This window comes from Sesamum indicum, linkage group LG9 (genome assembly GCF_026168435.1).
Source record: "Sesamum indicum cultivar Baizhima isolate 11 linkage group LG9, ASM2616843v1, whole genome shotgun sequence".
Taxonomy (NCBI): Eukaryota; Viridiplantae; Streptophyta; class Magnoliopsida; order Lamiales; family Pedaliaceae; genus Sesamum; species Sesamum indicum.
In genome coordinates this window covers 15,061,466-15,086,793 of record NC_142665.1, presented here as the reverse complement: position 1 = coordinate 15,086,793, position 25,328 = coordinate 15,061,466, and the positions used below count along the sequence as shown (strand labels likewise).

The 25,328-nt window shown below is 34.3% G+C and overlaps 1 long non-coding RNA gene across 1 annotated transcript; it reads right to left on the bottom strand.

Annotated features, from left to right (window-relative positions):
- Positions 1-12,452: 12,452 nt before the first annotated feature.
- On the bottom strand, positions 12,453-13,188 carry LOC148786917 (uncharacterized). Its single transcript, XR_016067515.1, has 2 exons — positions 12,974-13,188; positions 12,453-12,862 (listed from the first exon to the last, which is right to left on the bottom strand). It is a non-coding gene; the product is annotated as an uncharacterized LOC148786917 (long non-coding RNA).
- Between the last annotated feature and the right edge of the window lie 12,140 nt (positions 13,189-25,328).

Sequence of the window (25,328 nt, the reverse complement as noted above, 5' to 3'; positions counted from 1 at the left end):
GGATTCCTAGGAGGAGATTCCTCTGGAGCTATGGAATTCTCTGCACCAGGCCTGGATGAAGTAGCTGATGGAGGAGCGACCTGAAGAGGAGCGACTGATTCAGCAGTTGCTCTGGCTTGGGCAGCACGAATATGTTGAGTAAGGCGAGCCTGCGTAACCATGTCGTCTACAAGGGAATTAAAACACGTTAGAGAAGTGATCATTCAACATGAAAATAGAAAAGAAAAAGGTGAATCTTTCACCTAAAGAGCCCTCAATTGGGATGGGTGCAGGTGAGAGATGAGCGAGCTTGAGGACTTCCTCTACCAAAATTCTCTTCGGGTCATACCAGTAGGAGGGGCCCACATTTGATGTGAGAGGATCCAAATACCTACAATCCCTACGGACAGATAGATAAAAGAAACCCCTATCCGCAGACATAGTCGAAGTGGTAAACAAATACAGGGTCCAAAAATTGTCAAAGTTATGCTCGAATCAATGGACCCTCATTATGATTATAAAGAGAATTATATGGCGGATGCAATTTGGGGACAATTGCATAGGGCATAATTCGAGACGCCTGAGAATCTGGGCCACATAGAGGGCAAGAGGTAATCTCAACCCTGCGTCGAAATGGTTCAGAGAGAAAGCACAAAAACCCCGGGGTGGACGATGCATGCGATCACAAGACCTCGGAATCATAACCTCAAAACTATTAGGAATGTAATATTTCTCTTTTATGAGATGAACTTGTTGTTTAACAGTACTAACGATACCCTCCCAAGGACTATGTTTGGGCATCACGTATGTAGGGGTATCGTCAAACTCCTCTACAAGTTGGTCGCGACGCGACCTATGTCGCAACCTAACCCTAGACGGACCCTCATGAGGAATGGATGACCCTACTCTATGAGAAATGGTAGCTGAAGTAGAATTTGAATCAGAACTAGATCTGGAAGAGGACATTGTACCTTGTATTCATGAGATCGAAAGTCGAAGCAGCAGATTAGCGGAAGAACAGCTGTCTTGAGGAAAGTGAAGCCGGTAAGGAATTTTGAATGAAGACTCCTTATATATATAGAAATGAGAGGGTCTGTACGGAATCTAAAAGCCATTCCAGTAACGACGCGTGGCAACACAGCCTGAAGAAGCAACTCCTTAACGACACGTGTGTCGCTCAGATCGAGGTAATTAATGCACGATGTGATTTTTCGACTTCTACCGCAAGGAGACTCGTGCGTACAGAACTGGGGGGCTAATGATGAGGGCGATTCACCTAAAGAAACAAGTACCCCTCAGTAAGGGCAAAATGGACCATCAAAGCAGTAGGATCTCTAAAATGGCAAGTATCCCCCTAAGCACTCCATTGTAAAAAATAATACAACCATAATTAAGGAGTATCAATTAGCCACAATCCGGGAGCATGTTCTGAGCAAAGTTGTTTATTAGCACTTACTAGATATACATTAGGACACTCTATAAATATGTTGGGATATATTCGTTATAGGTAATGTTCACATATACTCAAATTATTACAACACCCCATTTCACATAAAAACTCTAACTTGGGAATCGGAGTGTCTTCGTACGGGACCAACCTGACTAGCCTAATCTCATTTGTGTTCTCAAGACTATTGATCTGTTCGAGGAATAGATTGCAATCGCAGGATGACCTCGTGACAACATTTCGAGGACGGATCACATATATGTAAAACACTTTCAAGTTCATATTGCAATGCAATTTGAGACACAAATAAATGCTTATGAACTTTGCGACGGATTTTGCAACAACTTTGAAATAGATTTTATGACAACTTTACAATAAAAAAGTATTTGTTGGGAAAATAGTTGTTATACTTGCAATGACCGTAGAAATGTTACAATGGAAGAAAAACTAACTAGTCATGAAAATTATTGAAATTTGCATAAGATTTTGCATTAATTTTGCAACCGACAATTATTTTGGTTGTCTAACTATCTGAATTTAACCGCAACTTCCCACAAAATCTATCACAAAATTGAGATAGATAACATCCCTTGTTGATAAACCTCCCAAATGTCAGAGCAGGCAGTTTTTAGGATGATTTTACTGACGTAATAAGATAAGTCTTACTTTGCCCATCCCAAAACTTTTCAACTAATCCTGAATCATGTGATGACGTCATCCACCGCAAAATTGCTGCAAAAACCATTCAAAATTGAGACTGATATTGTCCATAGCAAAAAATAGTTTTTTTTTTCTTGTAATGTATAAACTCAAAAACTTTAGAATATGTTTTCTTTGGTGGAAATTTTCGAAAATAAGACATATTTATTTAATTAATGACAAACACAAGTTCTATTGTAGTATAAAATCTTGTACATATTATACAATGGGTTAGTATTGATTTTAATGCTATTTTGCAAATGGTTAGAAGGTATGTTGTTTATAGGTGAAAGTCGGTATAGTTGGTTAAGTATGATTTATATATAGAAAATCAATTAATGGACCTTAGGCAAGATTGCATATTTTAGACAAGATCGCATATTTTCATCCCACATGATTGGGGCTCTACACTTTTACTCCTTTATTTTAACTAATTTCTAAAATTAGGTCCTAACATTTTAATTCTCCTCACATTTAATCCCAAAAGCCGCTTATCATTAAAAAATAAATGACCTTTTAAAATGTTGTGTAAAGTGAAGGACCAAAAGATCTATCCTACTAGAGAGAAAATACAATTGTGCCATGGACCCTAAGTTGAAATTTAGAGATAGAAATGAACGACACAAATAAAAAGGATGCAAAAGGACACATGGAACGTTACAGACAACTCAATAGATGGGAATTTTGAGATGAATTGGAGATTGATTACTTCAGGAGACTTATGATTCTAGAGACAGAATAACGTAGGGAATTAGAAACTTTTTTTGACACAGATTTGTTTGAATATCAATCAATTTAGACACAGATTTCACAATTTGTTTCAAAATTTAGAGATGGGAATTCCAAGCTCAAAACCCGTCATTGAACTTTAGCCACTATTAGTTGATAGAAATCTTTGTCTCTTATTTTCTTAAGATAAGTAGGTTTCAGAGGTGGGAAATTTTGTCTGAAGCTGGTGACTAGGGACATTCAACAAAGCTGGTGGTTGAGGACATTGGAGCGATTTCCTCCATGAACCCATCAGTCAAGGATGTTATTTTTTTAGGGTTCTTTTGGGGGTGGTTTGGTGCTTTTTTTCAGCATGTGGTAAGTGAACCTCTGTGCATAGAAATTAAGTCGAATGTTGCAGAGAGCCCATGAGAGAAAATATGTTGAAGTGAACTGTTGAAGTTAAGCAACAACAACAATCTCAGCAGCTACAGCAACAGCAAATAACAGAGCAGCAGCTTGAGGAAGAAGAAGATGTTGGCTTCTTGGATGCTGGCTGAAGTCGCATTTTACCAACACGTTTTTGTTCTGTTTCTGTCGTGTATTACTTACGTGTCAACCTTATCACTTATTCCTGCTATTATTGGGCCAGCTCATCGTCATATTGTTAGTTTGTTACTTTGGAAGTTATCTTGCGTGGCATATGTATATATATAGAGCAGGAGTGATCGTCTTCTCTGTAACAGAAAATTAACAGAGATATTTTTGCAGAAATGGAGAACACAATTTTCTCCCAAATGTTTACAGCTTCAATTGTTTTTCTTCCTTTGCAATTCAACATGGTATCAGAGCCTTCTCTATGAAGGTCTCTGGATACACAATTGTATGCAATATACAGAATCAGTGAGCCATGGCAGATTCCAATCCAATTGACAGAACGACTGCAGAGCAGATAGAGCGCGAGGCGCTGTATATTCATCCATCAGAAAACTCTAGTTTGGCATTATCATCCTTTCCATTGGATGGTACAAACTTCCTAACATGGAGTCGTGCTATCTATGTGGCTTAGGAACAAAAATGAAGCTTGGGTTCATTGACGGCACGTTTCCAAGACCAGCGGCAGGAACCGCAATGTTCGAACAGTGGCGTCGAGTTGATCTAATGGTCACCTCTTGGTTATGGAACTTTATCTCGAAGGAGATCGTCGAATCCTTCATGTTTGTCGCTTGCTCGCGAGAACTTTGGTTGGAAATACAGAGCCGTTATGGCAAGAGTAATGGACCGAGGGTATACCAAATCCAACGTGAAATTGCATCCATCGCACATCATGATCTGACATTAACAGCCTATGTTACTAAGTTGAAGAAGTTTTGGAACGCGCTGCTATCTTTAGCACCTAATCCAAGATGCACTTGTGGTTGTTGTACTTGCAGAATCAACAAAGCGATAGAAGAACGGAATGAACATATGCAATGTTTCTTATGGGGTTACATGAAACGTTCGACAGTGAAAGAAGTCAAGTACTACTGTTAGATCCTTTGCCAACTATGGAACGAGCATTTTCTATGCTTTATACAGTGGAGAAACAGAGACAAGTGCACACAGAAACGGCTGCAACTCCTCAACACATGGCCTATCAATTTATATCTAGAGATGGAAATGATAGATTTCAGAACAGGAGAAGACCTTATGTGGATAAGCGAAGCTTAATGTGCACACACTGTCACAAGAATGGGCATGCGATGGATACGTGCTTTTTAATCCATGGTGTACCAGACTGGTACAAAGCGTTGGGTGATAAGCGAAAGAATGCGATAAATGTTAAGCCTTTTGTAGCTACTGCAACATCTGAGAAACATGTGACTGCAAATGAATCCAGTACTAAGCACATGACTGAATTAATGGGGGACCTAATTAAAACTGATGCAAAAGAGCACTGCAGCTGGCGATCCTGTCAGTAGCTATTCAAACTTCACCTGCCATGATGATGCTGAATTCACAAGTAATATCTTTGAACCTTCAGACATTGATTTGGACTGTTGGATAATTGACACGGGAGCTACAAGACATATTTGTGCTAATCTCCAGTTATTTCATTCATACACTACTCCTGCACAACCCATACACATACATTTACCTGATGGCACCTATAAAACAGTCGTTTACATTGGAACAGCTCACTTATATAAGCACGTCATTCTTACTCAAGTCCTTTACCTTCCTTCGTTCTCTGTTAACCTATTATCCGTTAGCCAAATTTGTCGTAACACCTTTTACACCTCATTGTAATGCTCAGACTTGGCATCATAGATTGGGGCATATTCCCTTGATCGTAATGAAACACATTCATCTTCCTAATTATTCTAATGCTGCATCTACTGAACCATGTGAAGTGTGCCATAAGGGCAAACAAACTAAAATTCATTTTCTTCCAAGTGATTCACAAGCCAAAGCCCCATTTGATTTAATACACTTAGACATTTGGGGACACTATACAACCTATACCATCTCAAACTGCAGCTATGTATTGACAATCCTTGATGATTACTCTCGTTCCCTTTGGACGTACCTTCTAAAATAGAAATCCCAAGTAACCTCTGTCCTAAAATCCTTCTTTTTTATGGTTAGAACCCAACATTCTACAAATATTAAGATGATCAGAACGGATAATGGTTCTGAGTTCTTGAACAAAGATTGCCTAATGTTTTTGTCAAGAGAATGGCATCATCCACCAAGCTTCTTGCACATATACGCCTCAACAAAATGGTAGGATAGAACGTAAACACAGACATCTCCTAGATGTAGCTAGAGCCTTGTTAATCCAAGCTTCATTACCTTCTAAGTTTTGGGGTGATTCTATTCTTACCGCCACTTACCTGATTAATAGGACATCTTCTAAGATTCTTCAGTGGAAAACACCCTTCGAGCGTTTAACCGGTACACTTCCCACTTATCACCATCTTCGTACTTTTGGTAACCTTTGCTATGCAGCGAATATTGAGGCCCATAGGTCTAAGTTTCATCCCAGGGCCTTCAAGTGTATTCTCATAGGTTATCCCATGACACAAAAAGGATATAAGTTGTTTGACATGGACAACAATTGTGTTATTGTATCTTGAGACATCCAATTATATGAGGATGTATTTCCATTCTCTGTTTCTGTTCCAAACACTAACTCTTGTCCTCTGCCTCTGTTAAATCCTTCTGCAGATATTACTGCTCCTTTTCATGATACTTCTTCTGCTTCTGTACCCTCTCCTGAGCCGTCCTTGCCCACCTCTGACTCTTCTCCAGCTTCAGTACAACCACTTAGACGCTCCACTAGAATTTCTCAGCGTCCTACTTGGATGAACGACTTTGTTTGCTCTAGTCAACATCCTTCTTCATTGCATTCATGTACTCCTGCATGCATATCGTTTGTAGCTTCCTTGTCTGTCTTGCAGGAGCCCAAATCCTTCTCTGAAGCAGTTCAATACAAGGAGTGGAGGGAGGCCATGGATATGGAGTTGCAAGCCTTGGAGGCTAATCACACCTGGAAAATTTCTCCTTTGCCGTCCGGTAAACGTGCAATTGACTGTAAGTGGGTCTTTAAGACCAAGCTTCGTGTAGATGGGACAGTGGATAGGTACAAGGCACGTCTAGTGGCCAAGGGCTTCAACCAGATTGAGGGCATTGACTATACGGATAGTTTTTCACCGGTGGCAAAGTGTGTAACTGTGCGTAACTTCCTCAGTGTTGCTGCTGCTTATTCTTGGCCTATTCAACAGCTCGACATAAATAACGCATTTCTTCATGGGTACCTTGAAGAAGATATTTTCATGTTGCCTCCTGATGGATATAATATTCCTCCTAACATGGTTTGTAAGTTGCAGCATTATTTATACGGCCTGAAGCAAGCCCCACGTCAATGGAACGCAGAGTTTACTTTGAAGCTTACGGCTTATGGATTCGTTCAATATGTCCACGACCACTGCTTGTTTATCAAGCCTTCTTCTTCAGGTATTCTGGCTCTGCTCGTTTATGTGGACGATATCCTCATCACAGGCCCTTCTCTCGATGATATTACTGCAGTTAAACGGTATCTTCAGCAACTATTCACTATTAAGGATATAGGGGATGCGAGGTATTTTCTTGGGCTTGAAAGTGCCCATGGTTCTTCAGGCTTATACGTGGCACAAACTAAATATGTGTTGGACATTATACGAGATACTGGCTTAGCTCAAGCTAAATCTGCTTCTAGTCCATTCCCTCCGGGTTTGAAATTGGCTGCTGGATCAGGTACCCCTTTCTCGCGCCCTGAATCCTATAGGAGATTGGTTGGGCGTTTGCTCTATCTTGGCTTCACCCGACCGGATATTTCTTATTCAGTCCAGCAGCTGAGTCAGTATTTGAATCACCCCTGCGATTCACACTGGAAGGCAGCCTTACATGTGGTCCGTTACCTAAAAGGTTGTCCTTCAAGAGGCTTGTATTTTCCTGCTACAAATTCGTTAGTCCTTCGCGCGTACTGTGATGCGGATTGGGCATCATGCTTGGACTCCAGACGTTCTCTCACAGGGTATTGCGTATTTCTTGGTGATGCGTTGATATCTTGAAAAACCAAGAAGCAGTCCACCGTTTCTTGGTCTACTGCTGAATCTGAATATAGGAGTTTAGCTTCAACTGTTTGTGAACTCCCTTGGATATCATATATTCTTTCTGATTTCCATGTTTCCGCTTCACTGCCTATTGACTTGTTCTATGATAATAAGGCCGCCTTGCACATTCCGGCGAATCCGATTTTCCATGAGCGTACGAAGCATATTGAATTGGACTGCCACCTTTTTCGAGATGCTTACAAAGACAGGTTTATTTCCCCTTCCTTTATTCCTGGTTCTCTGCAGTTAGCCGATGTGTTTACGAAGTCTTTGCCCCTAAAGACATTCTTCTCTCTTGTCTCTAAGTTGGGACTGGTCTCCTTCGATCCCCATCCCACTTGTGGGGGGGGATGTTGAAGTTAAGCAACAGCAACAATCTCAGCAGCTACAACAACAGAAAATAACAGAGCAGCAGCTTGAGGAAGAAGAAAACGTTGGCTTCTTGGATGCTGGTTGAAGTCACATTTTGGCAACACGTTTTTGTTCTGTTTCTGTTGTGTATTACTTATGTGTCAGTCTTGTCACTTATTCCTGTTATTATTGGGCCAGCTCATCGTCATATTGTTAGTTTGTTACTTTGGCAGTTATCTTGCGTGGCATATGTATATATATAGAGCAGGAGTGATCGTCTTCTCGGTAACAGAAAATTAACAGAGATATTTTTGCAGAAATGGAGAACACAATTTTCTCCCAAATGTTTACAGCTTCAATTGTTTTTCTTCCTTTGCAATTCAACATGAACTTATTTACATGCACAACAAAAAGTGTAGAAAGTTTGATTTTGGTTGAAGCAACTTTAGGAGCTTATATAAATTTTTCCTACCTATTGCATAGCAATTCCATGCTTTTGTGTATTTCTTCAGTTATTCAATTTAGGCCATTAGCCAAGGCACTCAAGCTTTTACGCCATTGATCGGCATTTTCATGTGTCTGTAAACACTGATTTTTCATTTTCTATCTTCTGTTTCCCATTCATTTTAGCAGGGCATTCACTTATCCACCTTTGTGAGAATTTGTTATTTATTGTATAAAATGCAGTAAGTTTTTATTGTTATCTTTGCCTTCTCTAATGCTTATATTCTATATGTATGTCCTTAAATTTTAGGTAGAAAAATGCCAATATTTTCGTCCATTTGCAGTGAAAATGCTGTTTGTTTTTGTTGATTTCTTTCTACTTCATTTGTTTTTCAAAATGTCTAATGACATCATAAAGTATCAAGATTTGTACTTACAAGGTCCAGGGCCTTTCCCCCTTGATTCATTGATATTTGTAAAAGATATTTAATAGTTTTATTTTCCTGTATGTGTTGGCTGTTTGTAGAGAGAAATATGGTTGTTCCCTTTACATTTTAGAGAGAAACTAGGTATATTTCTTATTCTTTCTTTGGCTTTTAGAAAGCATAAATCAACTTTCATTTTTTTTTTCCAAAAATATAAATTTCATTAAGCGTAAAATGTATAAGCTATTCAATTATATGGCCGAGTATGTGTGCCATGGAATTCGCCATAATCTATGCAATGCAATCATACTAATTCTATTAGGTAGCTCAACACTAAGTATGCGTAGTCTAAGTTCATCTAGAATAAGGCAAGTAAGAGTCGATGCGTCTCGCTCCAATTATTGACATTCCTTATGATTCCGTTCCTGCCAAATGTGATCAACCAGGGATGTCAAAAGATTTCGATATGCCGCATTAACAATATACTTTCCCCGCCATCTCCCTGCAATAATCAATACGTCTATACTGCATCTTCTGTTCGTCCATGGAAACCGGACCTCTCTACATAATAGTCGTATACATTGTCGAGCATAAGGGCAAGTAAAGAACAGATGTTGATGTGTCTCTAAGGTACCCCTTGCACAAAGGACTCACTCCCCAGGAAGATGAATTAGCCACGGGCGATCCATGGTAGAGAATCGTTCATGTAGTGCTAACCAAAGAATACACGTGTTCCGTGGAATTTTGAATGGGCCCACAAGGAGCGAAGACCAACCTACCTTAAGACCCGTAACCCGAATCAGATCATACACCGTCTTATTAGTGTAGCGACCGCCATTCAGAATGATGGAATCCCGAGTGCCACTAAATAGAGGCAATAGACGTACGACGTCGAGCATAGCAACCACAAGCCGTGGCCTCACTCTATGTATCGGCCAGTTTCTTTACCATCATTCCCAATTAATTCCTGTGTTCTTACAAATTTGCTTTCTTTCTCTACATTTAGGACATTGTTGGTATTGATCCGTTGTTTACTTTTAAGGAACAAAAGTCGCTACCCAATTTAGTTTTGCATTGTATGATATGTGAGTACAATAATTAGCTTACTTTTTTTCCTGGAGCATATAGGCTTTGATGTCAAATTATATAATCTTTGATAAAATTTTGCACAAATATCCATATTTTACACAAGTTTTAATAAAGAACATTCTACTCTTTTTTTGGCATTTGTCTATAAATAAAAGTACTAAATTTGTCTTTTTGAAATGTAAATTACACTTTTTGAAAGACCAAAATTAAGAAAGTGGATGTGCTAAATTTTGATTCCATTGTTTATTAATATATATTTATTTTCTTAGATATATGAATCTTCAGTTGAGTTATAGAAGTTTTTTTTTGTATATTAAGTGTTATTATTTTATAACACTTAATATGATATACTAATTTGTATATGTAATTTGATATATTCCTTTAACAGCATCAAGCCATGATATTTAGTTTAATAAATGAGTAAGAATTAAAAAATTATAATTATACAATTTGTGTGCACTCAAATATAAAATATACAATTCAATTTATTTATACAAATAATATGCACTTAAATAATAATTGTATAATTTTATGTTATGCTTGCGAAGACTGCATGTGAGTTTATAAATTAATTTAGCAGCATTGATTAATATATAATATATTTTTTTTTATAAACTTTTTATTGTTTCATGCATTGCGTGTGCAAAATTTAAATACATTGATTAATGTATATTAACATTTTAATTGTAAATTATGCATGCTAAAATAAAAAAAAATGTGTAATCTTATATTATTTTGATTAAATGGTACATTTCTATTTTGTTTACAATTAGGAAAAAAATTATATTTTTTTATGGCAAAATATCACTTTTATGAGTATATCGTTCAATATAAACAATATTTAATAAACGAACTAATTAAATAATATAATTATATAAATTAATAAAAATTAAAATTGCAATTCTCATACATCTGTTTTTTTATTTTTTCCCCGCAAGAGCGAATCTCAATTCTTATGTGTGTGTTATGCATGTGTGTATGTATTATGTTTGTGTGTGTGTTTAAGGAAAAGAGAAGAGAGTGAGGCGGTGGGGGTGATGGCCCACCGAGCCCACTCTCAACTCTCTCTCACTCTCTTTCATATATATATATATTATTACTTACTAATATATCTATATATATTATTTATAAATATATATAATATTATTATTTTATTTATTTAATTAAACTTTTATGAAAATACCCATTATGTCCTTTCTAAATTTTCTTAATTAATATAAGTTGTCTTCAAATATTATAACAAACTCCAATTTAATCCGTTCAACTTTTATTATATTCCAATTATGACATATACTTTATTTATCAATTAATCCCCCCGATTATATATTATAATCTTTGGGGCATCAGAAGGCTTGTTTTCAATTTTTGGAGGGGAAAAAAGGCGTCAAAAAAATATTTTTTTGCTATTTATATATGTAAATAACTCACAAACACCACACAATATTTTCATCACTTATTCTTGAGAGCAATAGGCCAAAAGATGTCACAAACATCTCAAAATACTTCAAATATTGAATGCTATTGTAATGGTGAATTATGTGTAAAAAGACTAATGAATATGCCTTTGTTGCAAGTAATAATTATAGTTTATGTTGTGTTTAAATGTGTAAGCATAAATCTTGAAAACAATAAAAACAGAAACTAAAATTGCACAAAAGCACTAAATTGCAAAAAAATAGAAAATATACTGAAATCCACTGATTTTGATCATTAATGAAATATGCTGTAAAATGCAACTTTACATGCTTAAAATCTGTCAAATACTATCACTTTACAAATCCAAAATGCGCCAAAACATCCCCCAAAAGTCTTACAATACCTTGCAACATTTTGTTCCTTAAAACATCACACAATATTGAAAGTATTTTGAGATGTTTGTGACATCTTTTAGCCTATTGCTGTCAAGATTAAGTGATGAAAAAAAGATAAAAATATTGTGTGGTTTTTGTGGGTTATTTACATATATAAATAGAGAAACACAATATTTTTTTTGGCGCCTTTTTTTCACTCCAAAAACTAAATACAAGCATGGTTTTTTGTTTTTTTTTCGCTAGCTGCCAATTGACTAACGTCACGTGCCGTTTCCATTAGTTGTTAACGTAACAGGACCATTTCTATTAAAAAATAGAGTTTTGGGACTAAAGGTGTTGAACACTTAAAGCGTGGGACTACAAGTGAAAAGGGCCCTATCTAATGGGACCAAAAGTGATATTTTGGTCCAGTTGACTAACGGCACGTGACTTGTCACGTGCCGTTTCCGTTAGTGTTAACGGAATAGGACTATTTCGGTTAAAAAAATAGGATTAGGGACTAAATGTGTTGAACACGTAAAGCGTGGGACTGCAAGTGAGAAGGGCCCTATCTAATGGGACCAAAAGTGATATTTTACCTTTTTTTATTTACACTTAAAAATTTATGTGCGCGGGGACCACGTGCGCCGATTGCTAGTATTACATATACTTTCCACGTTGCAAACAGAAAAATAACATAATTTCTAGAAATCGTAATTTTCATATGGAAATAAAAAGAAAAAACAAAAAAAACACAATCAGTAAAAGGCACAATTAATAATCTAGTTACATATATACATATATATATATATCTTTTATTTCATATAATATGTACACGAAACATATATATGCAGTTATTTGTAAGAGAAAATCCAACCCGCCAGAAATAAGCTGATTTCTTTCAATATTCGTAAAGTTTAATTACTCAACTACAAAAACCATTCACAATTACAGTTTGAAATCAAAACCCTTACAGGTCATGAACAGTTTTTCAACACTTTCATCCTCATCAACAACTAAACAGGAAAACGAAAACCCTTAAAATACCAGAAATTAAGGAAACAAAAACAGCAAATTAGAATGCCAAATAAAACACTATTTTCATCAAAAAAAAAAATATTAATGTTCACCAACCATACCGAAAACAAGAAATAATTTACATTACATGGAATTAAGTATGCCTTAAGGCAAGGACTGGGTGTAGATGTAGTCTTCATTCTCCAAACCAGCTTCTTGTGACTCTTCACTGCCCTCTTTGCACTCAAATTTCTCCTTGTTGCATTTGCCTTTTACCTGCACCAGTCATGACCTTATCATGGAACGCTTTCGATGTATACATATAAAAACGACGCGATATTAGATACGTTTACACACATGTGTGTGCGTGTGTGAAAATTCCCTTACTGAAACTGTTGATGTCTTCCCTGCAGCTGAATCCACTGCCATTTCATTTGTCACTCCTTCTTGAGTAGATATCATTAAATGTACTAGCAAAACGACGAGTAGAAGAGGATACAAGGTTGTAATAAATCTCATTTTTCTCTGTCTTTTTATCTTATTTCTGTGGGAGTAAAACTGCTTGATTCAAGAGTACTGAAGTGAAGCTGATCCTGGTTATTATGTAGCAGAGGGGAATTTTGAATAATTTATCATGTCTGAGTAATTATTTATTCTTACAAGGGTTGTGCTGTTTTTCAACTTTTTTTTGACCTGTCTTCTGATTCCACAGCAACAAGCTCGATCACCAAGAGAAAGGGTTGGCCTTTCTGGCTGTTTCTAGTTTAAAATTGCTCTCTTCGCATAGATAGAAGTTTCATGTGAGGTGGTTGATTCAGCTCCTCTAAATTATTTGTCTAAATAATTTGATCAAGAATTACCATGTAGTGATGGTTTTAAATTATTTTGTTGCAAAGATTGTTATTTATGTCTCAGAATTTATTCTTTTTGTGACAGTGGTCTCATTCTTTCAGTACCCACTAAATTTAGTTCTATAAGTCATCAAAATTTATAATTGTAGTCCCAACCACAATTTTATTGAATATTTAACAGAGCACGTGTAAATCACATACTCACTTCGCTAAATCAATGGTTAGTTACTAAATGCACTTGCTTCCTCCGTTAAATATTTAATTGAATTTATAATTGAGACTAAAAATTGTAAGTTTTTTTTTATTTATTGGACTAAATTTGATGAGTGTTAAAATAATGAGACCAAAATAAAAAAGAGAGTATGTAGTTGGACTTTAACTAAAATAATTTTCTCTTGTCAATTGACACAATAGATAATAGTAATGAAATAATGAGTGATCAAAATAATTAGGGAAAAATATATTTTTTATTCCATAATTTAAGTTCGGTACATTCAAAGAAATATAACTTTTAACTATGATTAATTATTAGGACTAAAAATAAAAAATCATTACGGATACTGATTAACTATGAAAGTGCAATGGCTGTTAGCCGACATTTCTGCAAGTGGGACAAAAATATTTACTACAGCCACTACAAGAAAAGGACTAAATAACAACGAAAACATTCGAGGCTAAAATCAGCATCGACCCAATTAGCAAGTAAAATTTTCGTTGCTAATTTACATTATTCAATTTATATTTTAAACAACTGTTGCTAAACATTAGAATGTAAATCTTCGTTGTTGAATTCATTAACAAGTAAATTTCTTATATTAAATAATGCATATTAATAACGAGAACTTTTTACTTGCTAATTAGGTTGACTCTAATATTTTTCATTGCTATTGAATCATTTTCTTGTACTAAGCTGAAAATTGTGGTAAATATTTCGGCCATAGGTAAAATCATAACAATGTTGATTAAATGAGGTCAATACTTAAATTTTCACATATGTTTTGTCTGATCATGGTAGATAATATTAATTTACAATAATTTTTAAGTAGTAGTGATTTATAGTGTAGAGAATAATAAATTATTTTATAGTGATTTTCAATCTAATTGTCTATAAAATTCTAAGATAGTCTCGTAACTAATAAAAATTCTTCAATTCAGTCTTTTTGCCAATTTTTATTAGAAAATAATGGAAAAATCAGGTGAATGATGAGAGAATTTTTTGTAGAAAAAGAAGTATACACTTTATCGTGGGAGAGAAAGCAAAGTCAAGACATGAATAGGTGGAATCGTGCTCAAGAAAAGAGGCGGCCTTTCGTGGGAGAAAATGTTGTCCAAAAATTGTCACTAGACAATGTGCATAGATAAGGAAAAAAAAAAAAAAAAAATCTCCTCGATAGTTTGCTCTTATAATATTTGGACAATTTCGTAATGCACGCACTTACCCAAAATGCTCCTAAACACGATTTTAAGTCCGGGCCGGGGAAATAAGCCCGTGATCCCATCTTCCAAAGTATACATCTCACTTCGCTAAGTTTGTCTTTTTTCAGAAGGTCCATACGTATGTGATTTAGAAGAGGTTTAATGCAATTTATATTTTTATGATATTATATATGAGTAAATTATTTTTCTATAATAAGAAAAATAATAATTTATCTTTTTATATTTTTTAGAATTAAGTGTATAATGTAAATCTCTATTTAAGAAGGTAAATTGTTTCATTTTAAAACATACAATTGGGTAAATTGCTGTATTTTCAAAAAACACAGGAAGGTAAATTGCTAATTTTTTTTTTTTTTTCATAAAGAGGTAATTTGCTTATTTACAATATTACATAAAGATTGCTTGTATTTTTTTTCATTCAAAAGTATCGATTGGGGCATCAGGTGGCTCACGCAATGGCCATTGTTATGCATTGCAGAATCGGTATATAGTGTAGCATCTTTGATTACGGTCAGTAGCATCTCTGATTATGGTCAGTGGCATCTCTGGTTACCGTCGTAGCTCTGGGACTACCTCTTCACAAGCATACATAGAGCAATATAAGAAACGATTCAAGAATTAGGGCAGACACGAGGTTACAATTTTAGTTCTGCAAGTATGAGGGGATGGAAGTTTTAGTTCTTTAAAAATTTATTTTCATAATTTTATTCTGTAGTTTTAAATATATCGAAAATTGAAGAAGATTATCAGAATTTGCTAAATGGCCGGAAAAAATACATCCAATTAAATTGTCCACATAATATGCCGCGTGTACTCTGCCACCATTTGAGTAAATTCTATCATTTTTGTCTCAATGTGCAAAGTTTTAAACTATTACGGGACAAATTATCACAATTGATCGTACAACACTAAAATTGACAATCTTTCATACTTCAAATTGTAATTTTTCCGACAACAACAAGAGCTACAAGAGATGAACAGTAACTTAGGTTAGAAAGTTTAAAATGTTGTTTCTAGTGTATTTGCAGTATATGATATTTTATTGGGCCATCATGTTTCCCCGTGGCAGTATACTTATAATTCAGATACGTATTGTGAGTCAATCATTTTTCTGTTACACCATCACAAAAAAAGAATGACTATTGTATATAATTTTAATAGAGATGAATTAAAACTCATAGTAAATAAATTTTAAACCCGATACAAAAATTTAAATTTTTTCACAAAGAAAAAGTTTTATGTCATGACTTTTAGCCATAATAAATATTTTAGCCACTCTCATAAATACCAATGGCAACAACTATTATATCACCGTGATCAATAATTATTTATATGATTATTTTATTTTTAATCATGATTACTGTTGCATATTTTGTAGTGCACCTACATACTTCCAACCTCTAGCTTCTATTACTTCCTATTCAATATTTTGTTACGGCCCATGACCAATAATTTAGGTAGGCCCATTTACTCACCTTGGATTGCTATAGTTTGGCCCATGCGCACAACTCATTAGCCGACAACCCATGACTCGACCCGCCCATACCTGGTTTGACTACTTATATTTAAACCTAACCCTAATCTCTCATTCTTCCATTTCCCTCTCTCTCCCTTAAACCGGCTGACTGCTCTCTCTCCTCTATGTCTCCTCTTCTTCTTCATTCTCCATTAATGGGCCCGGTTCCCATGGTCTTGGGACTTTGTCTTTGGCAGCCTTCTTCCATTACTACATCCAAGAGCCACCTATATAATGGTGGTAGGTTTTCTTGGTTGAGTGCAATCGAAAAAGTGCTTGTATCTACCCAAATGTGAGGATCTGTGTGATCGAGGGTTATAGCCTTTGTGGAAAGGGCTTTGTGCTAAAATCGTGTGCAACCGTGAGTTTATTTTAACGCTATCGATTTTTGTGACTGTGGGAAAAGCCTAAAAACAGATCTGGCTCTTTGAGCCTTGATTGGTCGCTTATTTCGCTACTTTATGTTGCTGTAATTATTGTTCTATATTCTGTCATTTTTCGTGTATTATTTCTGTAATTTTAAGCATTCAATACCCATCGGTGTGTAATAGTAAATAGGGCTCATCTCCAATAGTGGTATTAGAGCCACGGTTGCTCTGATCTTGAAGACGTACAGTAACATCTAAACTAACTTCTCTATTTCTTACTATTATTGCTGTTATTTTGCCGTAGATATTACTGTTACATATGACTAAAAAACTTACCGCGGTTTTATTTCCCCCTGATCTCCCACTTGGCCGGACCCCTGAGGTCGTCGGGTGTCTGGTCGGGAATTAGGCTGAAAAGGTCTCAGTTAACGTGAAAATCTTTATGATATATTTTTTGCTACTTTATTATCGAAAATTACTATTGTGTGATTTGCAATTTTTCTGATTTTTTGGTGATTTCTTGCTATATTTGTTGCTCAAAATTACTTTGGTATTGCTGTTATAATTTTTTGGTATTGTTGTTGAATCCCTGCTTTTTGGTGATAATTGCTGCCATTATTTCTGTCGAATTTGTCTGTCTTTTCTGATGCATTTTCGTGCTGATTAGTATATATAATTTTTTGATGAATCTTTTCAAAAACAACAAGCTAACCTTATTTGGGCCTTTCCCCCTAAAATCCTTTGAAAAATAGAATTTGTTGAAATTTTAAAAGCTAAAAGTTTCTAATCCAAAATCTGTTTTTTATTTCAAAAGAAAAATTTATTTTTTGGGATTTTTTTTTTGGAAAACTATTTTTTGGAAGAAAACAAAATCTAAAACTATTTATTGAATTTGTATCAATCCATAATTTGTTCTCTTTGTGAATGCTATGTGCAATTTGACGTTAAGTGTATTATTATTGAAGAATACTATTGACTTTGTGCATATAATCGCTACTTGCATTTTTCTATGTGTAATATTAATGCTTAGTGCATGGTCCTTTGTGGATGTTGTGTCAATGTTTATATTTAATGTATAGTTAGTGCTTCTAAGTGTTTTTTGAGCCTTTGTGTCATTTGCCTAGGTGGCTAAGTGTCTTTGAAAATGCGACTATGTGATGTTTAATTTAGCCTCAACAGCTGTATGAATATGCCTAACTGGTTGGTTGAACCAATGTGGTTGTGTGTCTTTGTACATTGCCTTGGTGGCGATTTTAGCCTATGTTACTTTGTGATTCGTGCGTAAGTGGCTTGTAAAGACTGTGTGGCTGGTTGTACTTAAGTGGCTAGTTGAGTTTTTTGTGTGCCTTGGTGGCGTGGATTAGCCTATGTAGCTGAATGAGCCTTAGTAGCTGTTTGATTTAACCTCGATAGCTACGGGTTTATAGCGTCGCTATCTATTTAGTGATAATTGCTGTGTGCAAATATTTAAAGTGCTTGGTGCTATATATTAAATCACTTGTGTGTGCTATACATAGTGATATTATGTTACTAACATCTCTTTTTTGCAGGTAAAAATGGCAGTCTTGAAATAGCCAGATCCGTTTGCATCCCCTTGGGCCTGGTTCCAATTATTGGGTCCTGGTCCAAGGTGGAGTATGTTGAATATTTTGTTATGGCCCATTACCAATAATTTAGGTAGGCCCATTTACTCACCTTGGATGGATACCGTTTGGTCCAAGCCCACAACCCATGACCCGAACCGCCCATAACTGGTTTGACTACTTATATCTAAATCCAGCCCTAATCTCTCATTCTCCCATTTCCTTCTCTCTCTTAAACCGGTCGACTGCTCTCTCTCCTTTATGTCTCCTCTTCTTTTTCATTTGTCCATTAATGGTCGCGGTTCCCATGGTCTTGTGACTGTCTTTGGCCGCCTTCTTCCATTACTACATCCGAGAGCCACCTATATAATGGTGGTCGGGTTTCTTGGTTGAATGCAATCCTAAAAGTGCTTGATTCTATCCAAATGTGAAGATCTGTGTGATCGAGGGTTATAGCCTTTGTGGCAAGGACTTTGTGCCAAAACTGTGTGCAACCGTGACTTTATCTTAAGGCTACCGGTCTTTGTGACTGTGGGGAAAGGCTAAAAACAGATCTGGGTCTCTAAGCCATGATTGATCGATTATTTCGTTGCTTTGTGTTGCTGTACTTATTGTTCTATATTCTTGCATTTTTCGTGTATTATTTCTGTAATTTTAAGGATTCAGTACCCATCGGTCTTTAATAGTAAATAGGGCTCATCCCCAATAGTGGTATCAGAGCTACATTGCTCTGATCTTGAAGACGCACGGTAATATCTAACCTCACTCATCTATTTTCCGATATTTCTTACAATTATTGCTACTATTTTTGCCGTTGATATTACTGTTTCACATAAGTAAAAAACTTATCGAGGTTTTATTTCCCCCTGATCTCCCACATGGCCGGAACCCTCAGGTTGTCGGGTATCTAGTGTGGAATTAAGCTGGAAGGGCCTCGGTTAACCTGAAAATCTTTGTGATATATTTCTACTACTTTACTGTCGAAAATTACTATTGTGTGATTAGCAATTTTTGTGATATTTGGTGATTTCTTGCTATATTTGTTGCAGAAAATTACTTTGGTATTGCAGTGATAATTTTTTGGTATTGTTGTTGAAATTAATCCCTACTTTTCGATGATAATTTTTGCTATTATTTCTACCGACTTTATCTGTCTTTTCTGGTGCATTTTCGTGCTGATTAGTATATATAATTGATTGATAAATCTTTTGAAAAACAACATGCTACCTTATTTGGGCCTTCCCCCTAAATCATTTGAAAAACAGAATTTGTTGAAATTTTAAAAACTAAAATTTCTAAACCAAAATCTGTTTTTTTTTTAAAAAAGAAAAATATTTGTTTTGGGATTTATTTTTCTTGAAAAACTATTGTTTTGAATAAAACAAAATCTGAAACTGTTTTTTTTATCTTGTATCAATCCATAATTTGTTCTCTTTGCGAATGCTATGTGCAATTTGACGCTAAGCGTATTATTGTTGAAGAATACTATTAGTTTTGTGCATATGATCGCTACTTGCATTTTTTTGTGTGTAATATTAATGCTTAGTGCATAGTTCTTTGTGGATGCTGTGTTCATATTTATACTTAGTGTAAAATTAGTGCTCCTAAGTGTTTCTTTAACCTTTTATCATTAGCCTAGGTGGCTAAGTGTCTTTGAAAATAGCCTCTGTGGATGTTTAATTTAACCTCGGTGGTTGTATGAATATGCTTAAGTGGCTGGTTGAACTTATATGGTTGTGTGTCTTTGTGACATTACCTTCATGGCGGTTTTAGCTATATGGCTGTGTTATTCATGGCTAGGTGGCTTGTTAAAACTGTGTGGCTGGTAGTACCTAAGTGGCTAATGAATGCATAAGTGGCTAGTTATGTTTTTTGTGTGCCTTGGTGGCGTGGATTAACCTAAGTGGTTGCATGAGCTTTAGTGTTTGTTTGATTTAGCCTCTGTTGCTACAGGTTTATAGTATTGCTATCTATTTAGTGTTAATTATTATGTGCAAATGTTTAAAGTGCTTAGTGCTAATTATTAAATGAGCTATGTGCTATACCTTGTGATATCATGTTACTAACGCCTCTTTTTGCAGGTAAAAATGACAGTGATGAAATAACCAAATTCGTTTCCAATCCCTTAGGCCTAGTTCATATTATTGGGTCCTGGTCCAAGGTGGAGTATGTTGAATATTTTGTTATGGCCCATGACCAATAATTTAGATAGGCCCATTTACTCAACTTGGATGGAGGCCCAAGCCTTCGACTCACCAGCCCACAATGCATGACCTGACCCGCCCATATCCGGTTTGACTACTTATACCTAAACCCAACCCTAATCTCTCATTCTCTCATTTCCCTCTCTCTCTCTTAAACCGGCCAACTGCTCTCTTTCCTCTATGTCTCCTCTTCTTCATTTCTCCATTAATGGCCGTGGTTCCCATGGTTTTGGGACTTTGCCTTTGGCCACCTTCTTCCATTACTACATTCGAGTGCCACCTATATAATGGTGGTCGGTTTTCTTGGTTGAGTGCAATTGAAAAAGTGCTTGATTCTACCCAAATGTGATGATTTGTGTGATCGAGGGTTATAGCCTTTGTGGCAAGGACTTTGTGCCAAAACTGTGTGCAATCATGAGTTTATCTTAAGGCTATCGGTCTTTGTGATTGTGGGGAATGTATAAAAATGGATTTGGCTCTCTGAGCCTTGTTGTAATTATTGTTATATACTCTTGCAATTTTTGTATATTATTTCTGTAGTTTGAAGGGTTCAATACCCATCGGTCTATAATAGTAAATAGGACTCATCCCCAACACTTCCCAACTCCTGCTTCGACTGCTATATTGCTCTGTTGTTTAGATATGATCATTTCTCCTGGCATTCGAAGATCCTTATATTGTTTATGGGTTGTATTGATATTTTTTATGGTAGTTTTATTCTATCTGATCATTTTATTGTTTAATATAATGTGTATTGTTATTGTTATTATTGTTAATAGGGTCAAATACATTTTGCATCTCTTAATATGTCTGTAGTCACATACACCCCTTAAAGTATTTAAGGTAATAAAATTCTTTGGCAAAATAATTTGACGTTGATGGAACAAAAATGTCCTTCTCACTTACCCAATATACTTTTTATTTCACTATCTAAGTATGTTTTATTAAAAAATCTCCCCGCAACTACTATGAATGATTTTAAAATTTTATTCAATTTTTTATTTAAAAATAACATTTAAAATTTATAATTGTTTATAAATTATATAATACAAAAATAATTACGAGTTGATCAATATATTGAAGTATATGTTCTACAAAGTAAATTATTTATGATCAACATTCAAACATATGTAAATAGTGATGAAACTATATGCATTATGTTTGTAATTTCATTAAAAAAAATTATGTTATATAATTTATATATTTTATAGCGTTAAATACACTTTCAACCCCTAAAGTATGCATATAGCCAATTTTATCACCTAAATTATAAAAAGGTTAACAAATCCCCTTAAAATAGGGTCCAAAATTTTCATGATGAAAATATCTTTATTATTTATACCCCTTAAAATATATATTGCAATTATTTTTCTAAAAAATGTAATTTGAATTATTATATAATTTTTATTGTAAATAAATATTACCGGATATTTATGAGTAGTATGAAAAATATGTATGAATACTATATAAATTTTCAATCCTAATATATATATTTTAGTTTTAAATGCATTTTTGATTCCGTGACTTAAACTATTTGATGTTTTCATCTTTTAATTTTTGGTCCTTTATCTTTTCAATTTTTGAAATTTTAATTTTTTTTTTTGAAGAGTTCACCTCTATTGGCGAGAAGGGTGAACTCCGGAGGAAAAAAAAATAAAATTGCAAAATTGAAACTGATGCAAGACCAAATGCTACTTAAAATGTTAAAGAAAATATTGACAAATACGAGCAATATAACCTCAACTCTAAAAGGTCACATGAGATGCAAATGCATTGTTTCGTTGAGAAATGTGAACTATGGGGAAAAAAATTATTGAAATTGCAAAACTAAAAAAGATATAGGACCAAATTGCTAATGTAAAAAGTTAAAAGATGAAAATGCTAAATATCCTAAGTTACTGGAAAAAAAATGCATTTAAGCCTCTGTTTTTTTTTTTTTTTTACATAACATTTCAAAAGCTACATAATTTTTGCTTTGTGTTATTTTTGCTTTGCCCGAAAAAATCGTTTGATTGAAAAAGATGGTTCGATAACAAAATACACTGGTGGTTCTATTCCTGTAGGGACACATAGGCAAAATATGGTAAGTTTGAAGCATAAAGTTTTTAGATATCTTTTATGCAATTTATTGGCATGTGAATTAATATTGTTTTGTAAACTATAGGAAAAAGAACTTGGTAGAGAAGTGACTGATCTTCAGCTATTTCAAAGATGCCATAGAAAGAACAAAGGAATTGGAGAGTTCATCGACAACAAATCCAAAAGAATTAGTGTAAGTATAATTTATTATTGGATTTAAATATTGGTTGAGAAATTTTTTTAGACTTTTATTAAATAAATATTCCTTTGTATCTATTCTACTTGCACAGGAAGACTACTTTGGAAAAACAGGTTGTACTGATGTTTCTTCACAGTTTTCATTTGATATCTCAACTTGGTATGATATCACTGGAGGTTCTTTTAAAGGACGTTTATATGGATTTGGATATAGCTCCTCATCTACAAGTTCAAGTTTGGTCGGTTCTACTCTTAAAGCATCTGAATAGAAGATTAATGATTTAACAAAAGCTGTCGAGGACATGCGTTCTAATGCTATAAAGATGGAAGAAGAATTTTCAAGACGAGAAGAAGAAAATAGAAAATTGCTTGAAATTGCTCTTGAAGTAGCTCGAAAGAGGCAGGAAGAGGCTCGGAAGAGGGAGGAAGACCTACAAGAATTAGTTTGAAAATTACTTCAAGATCTGGGATACACAAACCATCAATTTGCTGGTGGGTCTAGACAGAAAGAGTAACAACATTCCAGAAAAGATAATTAGTATATTTTTTCTATTGGTTGTTTATGACTTAGTTTATGTTGACTTGGGTTGTACGTTCACTTATATTTGTTGACTTGGCAGTGCAGACATTGATATTATTTGGTAGTATTTGGATGATACAATGACATTAATTATATTAGCGTTGTTGTATTATGAGTATCTTTTTTGTTAATATTTATTGTTCTTGTTTGAAAAATTCAGATTTAGGTATTGGTGGAATGTATTTGATGGTATAATGATCATGATATTAATTTGAGTACAGAAATTAAAAAATCTGCCCAAAAAAAACCAACAAAAATTAAAGACGGAAAATTTGAAAATTTAGAGGCCGAATCAGAGACGGATTAGAGACGGAAATTTGTAAGGTTTTAGAGACGGAACCTTTTCTGCATTTCAAAGACGGAATTAGAGATAGAATTAACAAACAAATACTTTACATTTAGAGACGGAAAGTTCTTTTTTATCGACGGAATAAGAGAATTGCCTACGAAAATCAAAGAGGGATTACGCTTAAACTTTCTTCTTGTTTGTCGACAGAATCAGCACGAAAATGTTCCGTCTCAGAATTAGAGACGGAATATTTCCGTCGCGAATATTTAGCCACGGGGTTTACAGCTACGGACTGCAGTGACGGATTTTTCCGTTGTTAATTTATTTTAGAGACGAAAATTCTAATTTTAGAGATGGAAATTTCCGTCTCTGATACCCTGTATTCTTGTAGTGAATTATATATATATTGAACTTTTTCTCAAAATATTGTCAAAACAATTTTAAATTATTATATCGAACATATATACATATTTACTATAAATTATACAAATCTATATATACATATTAATCTATAATATTCCATAATTTTGTGGGTAATATATATATGGCATATTTAATTTTAAATATTTGTACATGTAGTTGGATATAAAATACATAAGTTATATAATATTTTTCTTTTATAAAGTTATATGCATAATGTATATAGTTACGCTTCACGATTTACACATTTACATGTAATTTTTAATATAAATAATTTACTTCGTAAGACATATTTCCACATATTGTGTTTGTTTTTTGTATCTTATATAATTTATAAAAGCTTGAAATTTTAAACATCATTTTTAATAAAAGAATTAAGTAAAATTTTAAAAGTGGTTTTGCGGGAGATATATTCTTTTTAAAAAATATATAATTTAGGGAGTAAAATGAAAAGTATATGGGGTAAGTACAATGGGCATTTTTGTCCTGTCAATGCCAAATTATTTTGTCATAAGGGATTTTTACTACTTTTCAAATTTTAGGAGGGTAAATACAACTACAGGCATATTTCAGGAGTGCAAAATATATTTAATCTTTATTTATATTATTTTATAATTGATCAAATAGGTAAAATTTTAAAGTAATTTAATTTGAGAATTTTTAAAAAATTAAAATAATTATTAATTAGCATCGAAATTAACAACCAAAAAAAATATGTTAATGATCAGTTGAAATTCAATATCGTAATTAATATTATCAATCTCTATATACGATGTAGAATGACTAAATTTTTTTTAATATTCAAATATGTGAGTGGAAATATTATCAACGAATCTATTCCCTTGCTACAAACAAAATTAAAAAAAATTCTTGTTGACAAGCAACGATTACTTTCATAAGTAAATATTCTAGCAAATATTGGACAATTAGATACTAAAATCGGTTATCAGAAATTATGAAGTAAATATTTTTCTTCCTAAATTTAGTATAAACGAATTCCATAATTTTGTAAGAATTATGTATTGTTGCTACATTGACATTATTTCCTTAAGTTTGGACCCCAAAATTCTTGCCTTATCTTCACCACTTAACGAAGATTTTCATGAAGTGTAAAACGTCTATGTTGAGTTCTATTGTCTGCATGTTGGCACACCGTCTTTGCATGCACGTAATAAATATTTTTCACATTTAAAAATATAGTATAAATCAAAATAAAA